This window comes from Urocitellus parryii, chromosome 6 (genome assembly GCF_045843805.1).
Source record: "Urocitellus parryii isolate mUroPar1 chromosome 6, mUroPar1.hap1, whole genome shotgun sequence".
Taxonomy (NCBI): Eukaryota; Metazoa; Chordata; class Mammalia; order Rodentia; family Sciuridae; genus Urocitellus; species Urocitellus parryii.
The window spans coordinates 42,273,685-42,286,723 of NC_135536.1; the positions used below are offsets into that span (position 1 = coordinate 42,273,685).

General features: G+C 35.3%; 1 protein-coding gene across 4 annotated transcripts in view; it reads right to left on the minus strand.

Annotated features, from left to right (window-relative positions):
* Positions 1-13,039, minus strand: part of Prkd1 (protein kinase D1) — a 318,052-nt gene that overhangs the window by 121,387 nt on the left and 183,626 nt on the right. The window lies entirely within an intron of this gene.

Here is a 13,039-nt window from a genome sequence, read left to right on the forward strand (position 1 = left end):
ATTAAACTTTAAAAGTAATCATTATAATAGCATGACACAAAGTGTAGTGTACTTTGTTCTAAAGAGTAAAAGGGGCTAGGATTATGCTAATTAGTATAACAAAACAGACAATTTTAACTTTATAGACCTAAATCACAAAGAATTAAAGTTATACTGCAATATTAGGAAATTAAGAGAGGGACTGACAGTCACAAAGCTATTACACTAGATCTAGGTCTGGGGATATAGTTCAGTTGCTAAGTGCTTGCCTCACATGTACATGGCACTGGGTTCAATCTCCAGCACCACACACACACACACACACACACACATACACACACACAAGAAACTAGATCTAACACAATATGATGCAATGAAAGAAGCAACTAGAACAACAGCATGATGGATTTTCCCCTTCATTAGTGGTTAGAAAGCACTGTTTGCAAAAATAAAACAAGTAGATTCAAAACATCTTAACCTGGGAATATTCAAAGCATATTGACTCCTAAAACCCAAAATTAAATTTTCCTTTCAAATTAAGATCCAAATATGAGATCTTAAATTGCCGAGCAAAGTGTGCAAATCGTGAATAAGCATTTTTAGAGTGACTACCATCTACCTGGTACTAAGCTAATTATATTGCCCTGTTTAAAACAAGTTTACTGTCCCTGTTCTCATAATACCGTGAATCTTACTGAAGATGTGAGATAAATGCACATCAAGTAAAACCCATTTAACCTAGTTTGTGGTCATGTTCAATTATTACTTTTTAGGCCTTGACTCCAGAGGAATCAAATAATTTTTACAGGTCAATTTTCACATACAAAAAAATATTTTTTGAGGGTGTGAAATTCACATCACAACCTAAGTTTCAGGAAAAGTATGTCACTTTGAAAATAAGATACCTGTGGACAGAGTGATGCATACTGGATCTTCATTGTCATCTAATTTCTGTCATTCCTAAATAATACGATTATGGATAACAGTAAACAAGGGAAGGTTTTTGTTTAATTTTATTTTTGTTTTTCAGTATGAAAATATTACTATGTTGCAGAAAATCTTTATTTTCCCTTTCTTTTGTTATTAGGTTTTTTTCTTACAGGGGACCAATTGCTTGGTTTCATTGAGAATTCTCTATACAGCTTTTTATCATATATGTTCTCAGGATTGGTAAGTTATAATGATCATAAACTCAAAAAACATCTGAAGAAAATAAAAATAGAATAAGATAATACCACAGTTAGCCAGAAATTTTTCGTTCTCTAGAAACTGAAAGGCTAAAATTGCTTTATAACAAATCAAAACTGATTCAAAGTCCAATTTTTATGTTAAAATGTATATAGTAAAAGAGGTATTCTGTGTATTTATGTTGACTTTAAGGCTGCAGTCAGCACTTGGTTATAGACTATACGTGTCTTGGAAATATTTTAAAATGTGGAGGTATAAGTATATTCTGGTGTAGTATTGCTCTTTTCAAATACATCTTTCTATTTTATTCCTCCACACTGGCATAATGAATAGTGCTCTTGCTGTTTAAGACTTAAAACAGCTGCATTTCTAATTTTGGCAGATTATGAGGGATTTTTATATGGGTTGCATGTTAAAAGCAAATAAGTGACATGCCAACCAGCAGAATGAGAGTGCTGGGCAGATGGTGGCATGGCAGAGATACTAAGCTGAAGTGCTATGCACCACCAATCATGGGACATCAGAAAGGGATATTTGGCAGCTTTTCAAGTGAAGCTCAATCTTTTCCCTCAAGCAAAAATAATGCATGTCCACGATGTCTTTAGACAGACACTTAGTAGACATTCTCCTACAGCCTGTGATGACTTTATTGCATAGATTTTGATAATATATATAATTTTAATTTTCCTTCCTTTCCTCCTGCAGGCTCTTCTGTCAAGTGTGTTTGTGTGTATGCATATATGTGTGTGTGTGTGCATGTGTCTCTATCTGAGAAAAAAAAAGGCAGAAAAACTGAATGTGAAAACTAAGCATATGTTAGGATTTCTCCTCCTACCACTACTACTTTCCTACTGCAAGGTAATAAGTCAAAAAGAAAAAGGTATTCCAATATGTCCTCGTAACCATCCACATAAAATGTCACATGAGACAATTTTGAACAATATTAAGAATTATTGATTAATCTTGAACGATACATTCCTAAAATGGCATTCTGGATGCTACCATGTAAATTTTGCCCAAACCCAGTTAGATTATTTTCCTGAGAATCATCATTAGGGAATTTAAACAAACAAACAAACAAACAAAAATTTGTTCTTCAAACACAGGTTTTTTTTATAATTCACATCAGCTTATGAAATGAGGATAAAGTTATATGACTGCATTTTAATAAATATTCTAGAATTTGCATGCTTAACTAATGTTGTCTTTTCTAACTTAGGTAATATTCATTGTCTATCATTGACATTTTATTATATTCTCTATTTTTGTAAACCAGCATAATTTATAATATATACTTTAGGAAAATGAGAGATAAAACAAAGAAACAAAACCATTCATAAAGTAAACTAATAGTCTATATGTCATACCAGAATGCTGTTATACTCTTCGTGACCTAATGATCCTTCTGTTCTAGGCAATATTCTAGATTTCTTTATATTGTTATCATGGTCAACCCTTAGTCTGAAGATGAGGAAAATTTGGCACAGAACATGAAATAGTTTCACCAGTGCTGTACAGCTAGTAAATGTTGGTGAGTGAGGGGTGTTGGGGGGAAGCAGTTGAGAACTGAACTTGAAAAATTTGTTTCCTGAGCTGTGTTTTTAACTACCAAGGTATAATCTGTGTAGTACATAATGTAAAAAGATAAAGAAATAGGAAATCCTGGAGACATTGAACATTGAATCAAATACAAAGAATTTGTATATTAAAATAAGGGCAGCATTGAGTTGTACCACTATTAAAACCACCCATAAATTCAAATTTGAGTGTCCAAGTCCAGAGCAAGAGCAAAAATTATATATCATAAGAGTAAAATTATTCATTAAAAAGAGTTATTTGGGGTACTAAAGACTGAAAAACTTATTCTATATGGAAGTTACAAGGTAATGTAGTAGGAAATGTCTCCCATAAGATTTCTCCAACATATAACTTCGTGGCCAAGTTTTACAGGTGTCTCATTCATAGCATCACTCAATATGTCATATCATATACCTTTTCAGTAAAAGCATTTCTGTAGGGCGCGTGTGTTTGTGTAGGTTTATAAACAATGTAATCCAGATTTGTAATTTGGGGGGTAAAATTTCATTGATCTAGTTAATCTGTCCTGTAGAACATTTTTGATAGCGAAAATGGCTTCTATTAGCTTGAAATGTAGCTAGTATGGCTGAGGAACTGAATTTTACTTTGTTTAATCTTAATTACTTTGAACGTAAATAGCCAAATGTGGTCTGTGGTAGCCACAGTGCATAGTGTGGATCTGAGGAGTACCCGAACGGCATCTGTCTCAGCCTCAAGTCTCACCAAGAGAATTTCATGTCTTTATAACAGATGGACAAAGTAAAAACCCAAACCTTTTCTTTCTCCAATTTAGAGCACAAGAATTTTGTGTTGTCCAGTGAGTAGAAAGTTTTTAAGATTAAAACAAAACAAAACAAAAAATCCTTGTCACTTCTTCACAGAACTGACCTAAGGAAATATCTTTTTACATGATAATATTGTTGACTAAAACATTTTCCTTATCATTGTGAGATTCTGTAACTCATCTATTTCAGTATTTCTAATATATTAAAATTTCATTTTTAACCTCAGTGTTTCATTTTGTTTTGCTTTTTTTAAATTAAGCCCCAATTAATTCAGAGCTTAATCTGATAAATAAGGAAGAATTAATAATGACTATGGAGCTCAGTGATAAAAGTATGTGGTCAGCATGTATGAGGCCCGGAGTTCCATCCCCAGCACCTAGGTGAAAAATTATATTTTACATGTGGTTTATAAAGCAATTCATATTTTTAAAAAGCATAAAAAACAGCTAATATTTTACTATCTTTTCTAGAAGATCTGTTAATAAGCAAAGTTCCTGTTGTATCACTGAGGACCTAACAGGGTAAGATTTTATGTACATAAGATCATAAATCTCTACCCTAGGAAGCTACACAGTGAACAGAGAAAAAATCCCCCTGTTTGTGGTTTTCATTGCCCTTGTTTTTGGTTCCTGTTGATCTGGATGACAGTTAAGATACTATCCTCAATTAGCACAGTAACAGATGAAAAGAGAAGAAACTCTGATGAGAAGAGGAGAAACTTTGATTTCTGGCTGGATATCCCTTTGCCAGATGTGAAGAACAAGGCCTTAGGCTAATTCTGTGTGAACAGTGGAGCTTGATATGTTCCCTGAAAACCTCGGTATGTACATGGACAGAGATCTATGGAGATTTAGACCCTGGTTTGGGTGCACATGACTCATCTTTTCCTATAGGTCTTGCCAGCTAAGCCTTAGGCAGAGACAGCTGTTCTGCCAGATGGATAAGGCTACAGAGCTCCAATGTGGGTAGGAGAGGGAGAAAGAGCTGAAGGAAAGTCCAGCCAGCACCTCAGGGGATCATTCCTTGTTCCTCCAGATTCTGAAATGGCCACCTCTGAGCAGCACCAATGAAGCTATGGAACACAGAGGCCACAGTGAGGAAGAGACAATGACTAAGTTGATAAAGTCAAGAGAGTTAGAATTGAGGGGTACATCAAAAATGAGTGACTGCTGAAACACCATGCAAAGAAAACAAAAATACATAGGAAGAAAACAGCAATAGTAGGGGAAAACTGATGAAAAGAGAAATGAATTGAGTTCTATAGCAAATGGAATTACTTAGCCATGGCCATAGGAGTTAGGTAGGAAAATAATTGCTATTTTATGAATTAGGTCTCATTTTATGTGAGAAATGCTTTGAAAGAAACTGCAATGTTTTGAAAGCAAAATTGCTTTCAAAATCATTTCTAAAAAAATGCATACATAAGATATAAAAAATTCCATAAAAAGAAAAAAAGATTGTTTGATAATAATAATATTAATTTCACTAAGAGAGCAGGCCAAAGGGAGCCAACAATAAGTACTGAAATTCAGATCCTATAGAAGAGCAGCATCTTTAGGATATCATGTATACAACACCAGCTTAGTCATATGTTTGCTGGTTTGTTCATATCATTAATTATTCATGCATTCAGTCCACAGATAGATATTGATTGCATGTGATCCTAAAAATTTGGTTCTTACTTTAAGAAATGTGTAATCCTGTCGGGTGGCGATGGAATGAGAGGGTTTGAATGCCTCACCTTGTAAAATGCTTTATATTTATCCTCATGAAAGATACAACTCAATCTTGGATTGGAGATACTGTTAATGATATTTTACAGATGATGGATCAAGACTCAGAAATGAGGTGACATACTGAGCATTATGCAATAAATAAATGGCAGCTCTGAGACTCAAACCAAAGCCTTAGACTGGAAATCAACTATTATGAAACTGAAATTGTGTGGAGATATAGCATAACAAATATAATAAATATTTCTCAGTTGTTATATTTGAAGAACTTACAACAGTGCCTCACACATCATAAATGTTATGTCTTTACATCACCATCGAAATCATCATTATTATTTCTGAAAGGACAACATGAAGGAAGAAATATTTTACTTTTTCAAAATTAAAAAAACAGAGAAATATAATGTAGCATAAGGCAAGCATGCATATGATTTTCATATGAAATCAAAGTATTCCAACATATTTTCCCTGTATAGTTTTCCCTAGTCTGACCTAGAAAGAATATTCCCTCTGCCTTGACACTTATGGGAGCTTATGGGAGAAAAGATGGAGAAGCAATGCACTATTTTGCCATATCTGCTTGGAGAATCCACTCTGCAGAGACAAATAACCAAAAATATTATGAAAAGAAGGAGTACTCCAAGCCCTGTATTCAGAATGAAGTAGCAGCTGTGGAAAGGTGGGAGGTCAATGAAAACAATGGCCTATGTGCTCCCTGTGTTCTCTTCTCCGTGAAAATAGTTGAGTGTGGCACAGAGAACGAAAGACTGGTTAACTTGAAAGGTAAGGATGGAAGGAGAATTAATATTAACAGTAAATAAAAGAAGTTGCCAAGGACACATGTGACATGAACCAGAAAGGAGCAAAGAGCACAGAAGTCCCCTTATTTGTGGTTTTGTTTTCTGTATATTCTGTTACTCACAGTCCACTATGCTCCAAAAGTATTAAATGAAAAATTTCAGAAATAATCTATAAATATTAAATTGCATACCATTCTTATTAGTATGATGAAAACTCATTCCATCCTGCTCTGTCCCACTTAGGACCCGAACCTCCCTCTATCCAGCATATCCATGTTGTACATGCCATCTGTCTGTTAGTTCCTCAGTATCAGTATTGGCTATCAGATCCACTGTCAGGTAGTGCAATTGGTGTGTTCAAGTCTCATGTAGTAGCTTAATGCTGTGTCACAATGCCTCCGTCACTCAGCTCACTTTGTCTCATTATTTAGGCACTGTATCATCTCACATCACAAAATGGAAAAGTACAGCACAATAAGATGTTTTAAGGGAGAAACAACATTTACATAACTTTTATTAAAGTATATAGCTGTAATTATTCTACCATTGTTGTTCATCTTTATGTCTAATTTATAAATCAAACATTATATATACACACACACACACAAACACACACACACACATATACACCTATGGTATGTATGTATGTATGTATGTGTGTATATATATATTTATATATATATATGTTTGTATGTATATGGAAAAAAACATAGTTTATACAGGGATTGATAGAGTTTCAGGCATCTACTGGGGGTCTGACAATGTATCCCTGTGGAAAAGGGGGAACCACTGAGAAGACATATAATCTTACATTTAAATTTTCCATTGTTATGAATCTACACAGATAATTGTAACTAAAGTTTGACAGGAATTGGCAATGTTCAGACTGGAACATTTAGATGTGTAAAAATAACTACAAAGAAATATAAATTGAGAACTAAAGGACAAGTCTTTAACAACCTTAATAATTCAGTGTTCTAACATATTATTCTTGAGGTTTCCCCTTTCATTTATATTTCATAGAGAGATGAAACGTTGCCTAGCAATGCACTACATCTAAGAGAAATGGACAGAACCAAATGATGCCATATAAGCCAACAATTTACACATTTTATAAAAGAAAGAAAGGCCTTGATAGAATGCTTTTATAATATATTCTTTAGTCTTATACTTTAGGTACTGCGACCAAGCAAGAGCAAAAATATGGTAACTAAAACACAATCTCTATTTTAATGAGACCTGTGAAACTATGATGGGACCCTGGCTTAGCAGTGGCGTGATTTTATTTCATATTTTAGATTATAACTCTATGAACAAGAGCCTTCAGGGTTTTCCTAACCTGATTGCAGTTTGAGTAGAGTAATTAAATATTTATACCTTTATGAGAAAGAGGAGGACAATGAATTTGTAATCAAAAATAATGTGAATGAATATTAAAGCTCATTGCTGTTTTTTGTTGTTCCAAATATCACCAATGGTGCTTGGAAACCTAAATTGTCTTACTGAAGTAGAAATTCTTACAAACATGTCCTCAAGGATTTTTGTTCACCAGTTAAAGGTCAAAGGGCTAACTGCAACTGAAGTGGTGTGAAGAGTGACTGACACTTAGATACAGGCTCTGGTACCACAAGACACTGCAGGAGGTAAAAAGTTAAATTATATTCTACAGTTTTTCAGATATCTGACTTTTCTACTTCCCCACATCCTTGTGTAAGAAACGATGTTATTTATTTAATATAAACTACTCTAAAATCTGGTTATTTTATAGGAAAAAAGATTTATTTCTTCCTAATTCCTCCTTTACTGTGGCTCAAATCCTCTCTGTAAGAGGGAAGTGGCCTCTCTGTCGAGAGAGTGGACACATACTTTCAGAAAACTTAATTCCTGGTCATGACCCAGAGGAATATCTCCAGTATGGACTGCTGAACCAAGACTTGAAAGGTGCCCAGAGGAGACAAAAAGTCCTGTGATACAGTGAATTGAGAAGTGATCTTGGAAGGCATTCATTCATATTAGGATGCATCAAAGCTCTAAAGACTCCAACAGGTTAAACAACATTTAGCCTTATATTTCTCAAAGTTATCAGAACAATCTTCCTTTTTGTGTTATGTTTACTAACCATGAACATCACTGGGAAAGGCTGCTTAGAATGTGAGGAGGAAAGCAATCACTGTAGCTAATATTTATTACATAGTTGCTATGTGTGGAAACACTCTGAAGTGCTTTATATGCATTCATTTATTTTAATGTTTGCAACAGTCTACAATATAGATGCAAGTGTTGTCTCCATTTCACAGATGAGGAAACTGGGACAGAATGATTAAATGTCTTGGAAAAGATAGAAATTCAAGAGTGGAGAAAGAATATGAACCCAGATGGCCTGGCGCTGGAAAACACACTCAATTACTATGCACACCACTTTACTTGCAGAGAGAAAAAAAGAACCCATGTGTTATTAGCATTGTATGATCCTGTTATCGAGTATAAGCATCTTTTTTGATTAAAAGCACAAGCAAAAAAACCCCAAAGTCTAGAAGTTTTGCAAGTTGTACAATATCACAGAGGAAATCAGCAGAACTACATATTGCTTGGCACCCAAGAAATCAGTTCTTCAGCCACCTCCAGGAAGTAGCTCGACCATTTGGCAAACACACTGGACAGTGTAGAAGGACAAGACTTGGGCTGCAGGAAACGAAAGATCACCACTCTCAGGTGACTGTAGCTCTCCTCTTCATTTTCACTTTCTCTTTTAACCACTATATCTGAATGGTTATTATATCTCTTTAATTTTACCTCTAAAATATGGACCTCTCTACCTTGTTTTCAGCTCTTCTGCTGCTACCTGAGAATAGGCCCATTCCACCTGTGCCTGGGTGGCAGGGCTAGATTTCTAATGAGCCTCTTGACAGTAAGAAATGAATAACTGCAAGTTATAAGACAACATAAACTATTATAAATATATAATGAAAAACAACTAAGAAAAATATGGTGCTTTTTTTTGGTTTTATTCTGGTTTTTGTTTTTGTTGTTTTTTAACCAGGAATGAAAGAAAGAAAGATACAATATTTAACTTTCAGGTTCTAAAGTGGTGATTTTATTTGAGAAATCCTTGTCTATTTGCTAATTAAACACCTACAGACACACACATAATAATAATAATAATAATAATAACAACAACAACAATAATAGTTATTATTATTGTTATTATTATTAGAGATAAAACCAAAAACAATTTTAAAAGTTGAATCATGTAAATATATTCATGTTATTCCTTTCCTTTGCTAAAGCTGAATTATCAGGCTTTGATAAGAGATCATCATGGGAAAGAATTCAGATAAATTTCATGAACTTTATTTTACAGTTCAGTACCATACACTTGAACTTGACTTTGGCTTTGGTAAGAGAGATTTCCATTTGCAGTGTTTTTCTTCTTCACAATATTGTGAATCCTTGGCAATAATGCTAATCCTTGGCTTAACAGATAAAGTGTGCTTGCCAGTAGTGGGGATACATGTGGTGGGGAACTTTGATACACCTATTAATTTTTTTTCTCCCTAACCCAATCCATTCATTTGTGAGTAATCTTTTCCTGGCTCTCTGGGTCTAGATGTACTAGTTCACACAAACCATGGTTTTCAAAAACAATGGAAAAGAATGAAATAAGCAAATTAGGCAAGAACAGCCAAGTCAGGTTTTCATTCCCAAGGCAGCTAACAAATGATGAAAGGTCTCAGCAGAATATGGCATGAGCAAGGAAAAATTCCTGATACTGTCTGAGAGGCACAGGTATTAACTTTCCTCACTACTTTTGTTCCCAGATTTTCTCTCATTTTTATTGTAGCCCTATGTCAGATGTTCCTGTTGTTGAAGCACTAGTTAAGTATAAAGAAAAACAGATTATGTTTATGTCAAATCACAGAGTGAAATTGAATTTATGACAGGAAAAGAAATTTGTGGTACGCAAAATTTAATAGTACAATTGCACTCTTCAAGAGGAAAAGTTCCTCAGTTTATTGTTAGGAAACAGTTCCTAGCCAAAGGCAGCAGTGGGGGTGCCTGGTGTTTTCTCCTCTGCTCCCCTCAAGCAGTGCAGTTTGTGGGGAGCTAATCCTTAACCACACACATTCTCAGGTCACTCTTACTACTCCGTTCTTCAGGGACTGGGTAAAGAATGAAGCATAGGATCCAAGCTCCTTCACCTCACTGGCCTGAAGTATCTTAGTGTCATGTGTCTTGCCTCAAATTAGAACGCCCACTTCACAGATAACAATTTCTTGTCTGGGCCAAACAGATGAATAGCAAGGAGACTTAAACTAGAGCTTACTTTTGAGGTCATAATGTAGAAATTATATCTTTACAACAAATATTTTTATAAAATTTTGTTCATGTGATAACTTTTAATCTGATAGCAGACAGTCAAAAAAATGAACTCATACAAGTTCATTAAGATATTCTATCTATGATAACAAAAGAATGGGAAGGAGAAGAAGACTGCTAAGCAATGGTAAGGTCAGGTAAAAATTGGATCTGCTTGAGACAAGTAGGCAGGGGACTGTGTGTATAACAGTTATGTGAGGCTCAGGAAAAGAAATGGTAAAACGTGGATGGTAAAGTAATTCATATTGTAGACAGATAAAGTGGACCTGCTAGAATATAAGAAGATACTATGATATAAGATGGTACCATTGATGTTGCATGGAAGAGGTATAAGACTTGCATAAAAGAGGCCACATGCTAGTGGAGAGAAAAAGGAAAAGTAAAATATAGATTAAAAATATTAGAACTAGTGAATAAAACATAATGAAAAGGACAGGGAGCAGGTATATGAATTTGGTAGCAATGGGCAAGATAAACAAGTTGAAATTAGAGAGGAGGGGGGCCCCCCCAAGAGAAAACTTTGGAACAGAAGCCTTGTTTTAGTTGAGATCAAACATGGGACAAGATTGGCAGACAACAAAAAGATATACCAAGAGTATATCGTAGACATGCATTTTGCCCACACCAGGATGCATAAAAGGGGAAAGCAAGATTCGGAGTCAGACATCAGCTGTTGCCATGGTCATAAATGGAAATAAGTCTTCAAGGAAATAGTCACCTCAATGAAATGTTATTAAGAGGCTGACATAATTAGGTAGACATCTTTGGAATAGAGGGAGGATGGTACAGAAAATAACCCAAATAACACTGGGGAGTGAGAATAGGTTCGTTTCATTCAACTCTTCAACCAAGAACAGAGGAAAATATGAAGGGCATGGGGGGAAAAGCTAAACATTAGAATGGGAGCTAAGCATTAGAATGGGAAGGGATTAGGAGACCAGAGCTGCCAATAATGGTTACAGGTATATACAAGAGACCTAAATCTATACATATATTTTATACATACATGTGCATGTGTGTGTTTATATATATGACATAGAGAACATACATATAAACAGATAAACACACACATGCATATATAACAACTGAATAATTGAAGGATTCAGCAGCATTGCAGGACTGAGATTATGTGGTTCAACATGGCTACTCTAAGTGATGACAAGAAATCAGGCCAGGGAGCCCTTGCTGAGCCTGGTGCTAGGAGAGCAGGTGAAAGGAAGGATTGCTCTTAAATGCCTGTCAGCAACTGGCCAGAGAGAAAGGAGAGATGGAGTGTAAGATGGCAAAAGCAGCAAAGTATAAACACAGTGAGGTGCTCAGTTTACAAAGTTGGCAGAGGAAACGCAGGACGTTGTTCCTCCTGCAGTGTGGGAACACTCCAGGGCTGTGTCAGGTCACTGTGGAGAAGAGCAGGTCTGACTCACTCCAAGTGGCAGCATGCAAATAGGCTGCCCTCCCCTACACAAACACCCCCACACAGGTTACATTCAATCTGTCTGTTACTAACATGAGGCATTTGATAATAAAGTAAAATGGGAAGAAAAATAAAGTAAAATGGAAAAGAAAAATAAATTTAGAAATATGATTTTTAAATTCTTCATGTATTTCTGGACATTGCCACAGGGAAAAAGCACTCATAAAATACATTACACTCTATGCAAATCAGCCTGTCTATGAGATTAATATGAATTATGGCAAGAATAGATCTAGTGCATGATTTTCCTGAATAATTTATTTCAGGCAGCCCCTAGTGTTCAGAAACAGGAAACATAGAAAACAGCATGTCTAGTCACTAATTTTGAGAGGCCAGGTGCAATAAGCAAATGTCAAAAGCACCAAAGAGAAAGAAATGCGAAAGCCCAGAACAGCAAGAAACTTCTTCAAAAAATTTAATTAAAAACCATCAAAGCTTTTGCTTTTTGGGTTTGTTGATTTAGTAAGTGGCAGCCCTATAAATAACAGGAAAATGCAAAAACATTTGTTTTAAAGGATACAAGTACACCATGAAAACGTGGCAATCCTGGGACCTCACACAATGAAAATGAAGAGAATCAACAGGGACGTAAACTGAACTGGACAGAATCAAAGCAAAATAAATAAAAACAGAGATACTTTAGAATGAGGATCAGTGCACAAAGTGCAGGCTCTGAACAACTGAAGAACTGGTGGAAATGAAGTCTAGAATCTTTTCTTTTAGTCAAAGAGACAGCAAGCAACGAAGATCAGAGGAGACAGGAGCAATAATATGATAATTCCTCAATACTGACTCTATTTTTAACAAAATACGCAATAAAAATCTGACTATAGTCATCATCTTTGCACTGGCCATCATTGTAAGGATCCCTACTGCAGCTGTTCTTTGGTGCTTTTTTTTTTTTTTTTGGTTTGTTTTAAGTTATATAAATCCATTTTCCGACTTCTGTATCAAAAGGCACAGACCAATTACCAACTTCTATATCCTTAACAAGAACTCTAAATACAGATTGAGGGAAACAGCCATTTCTCAGGGTGAAATTAACCAGCATCACCTGTGAGACTCAACCTGACCTAACGCCTGCCCTTTGGTTTCTCCTTTGGTCTAGGCTTATCTCACAGCTAC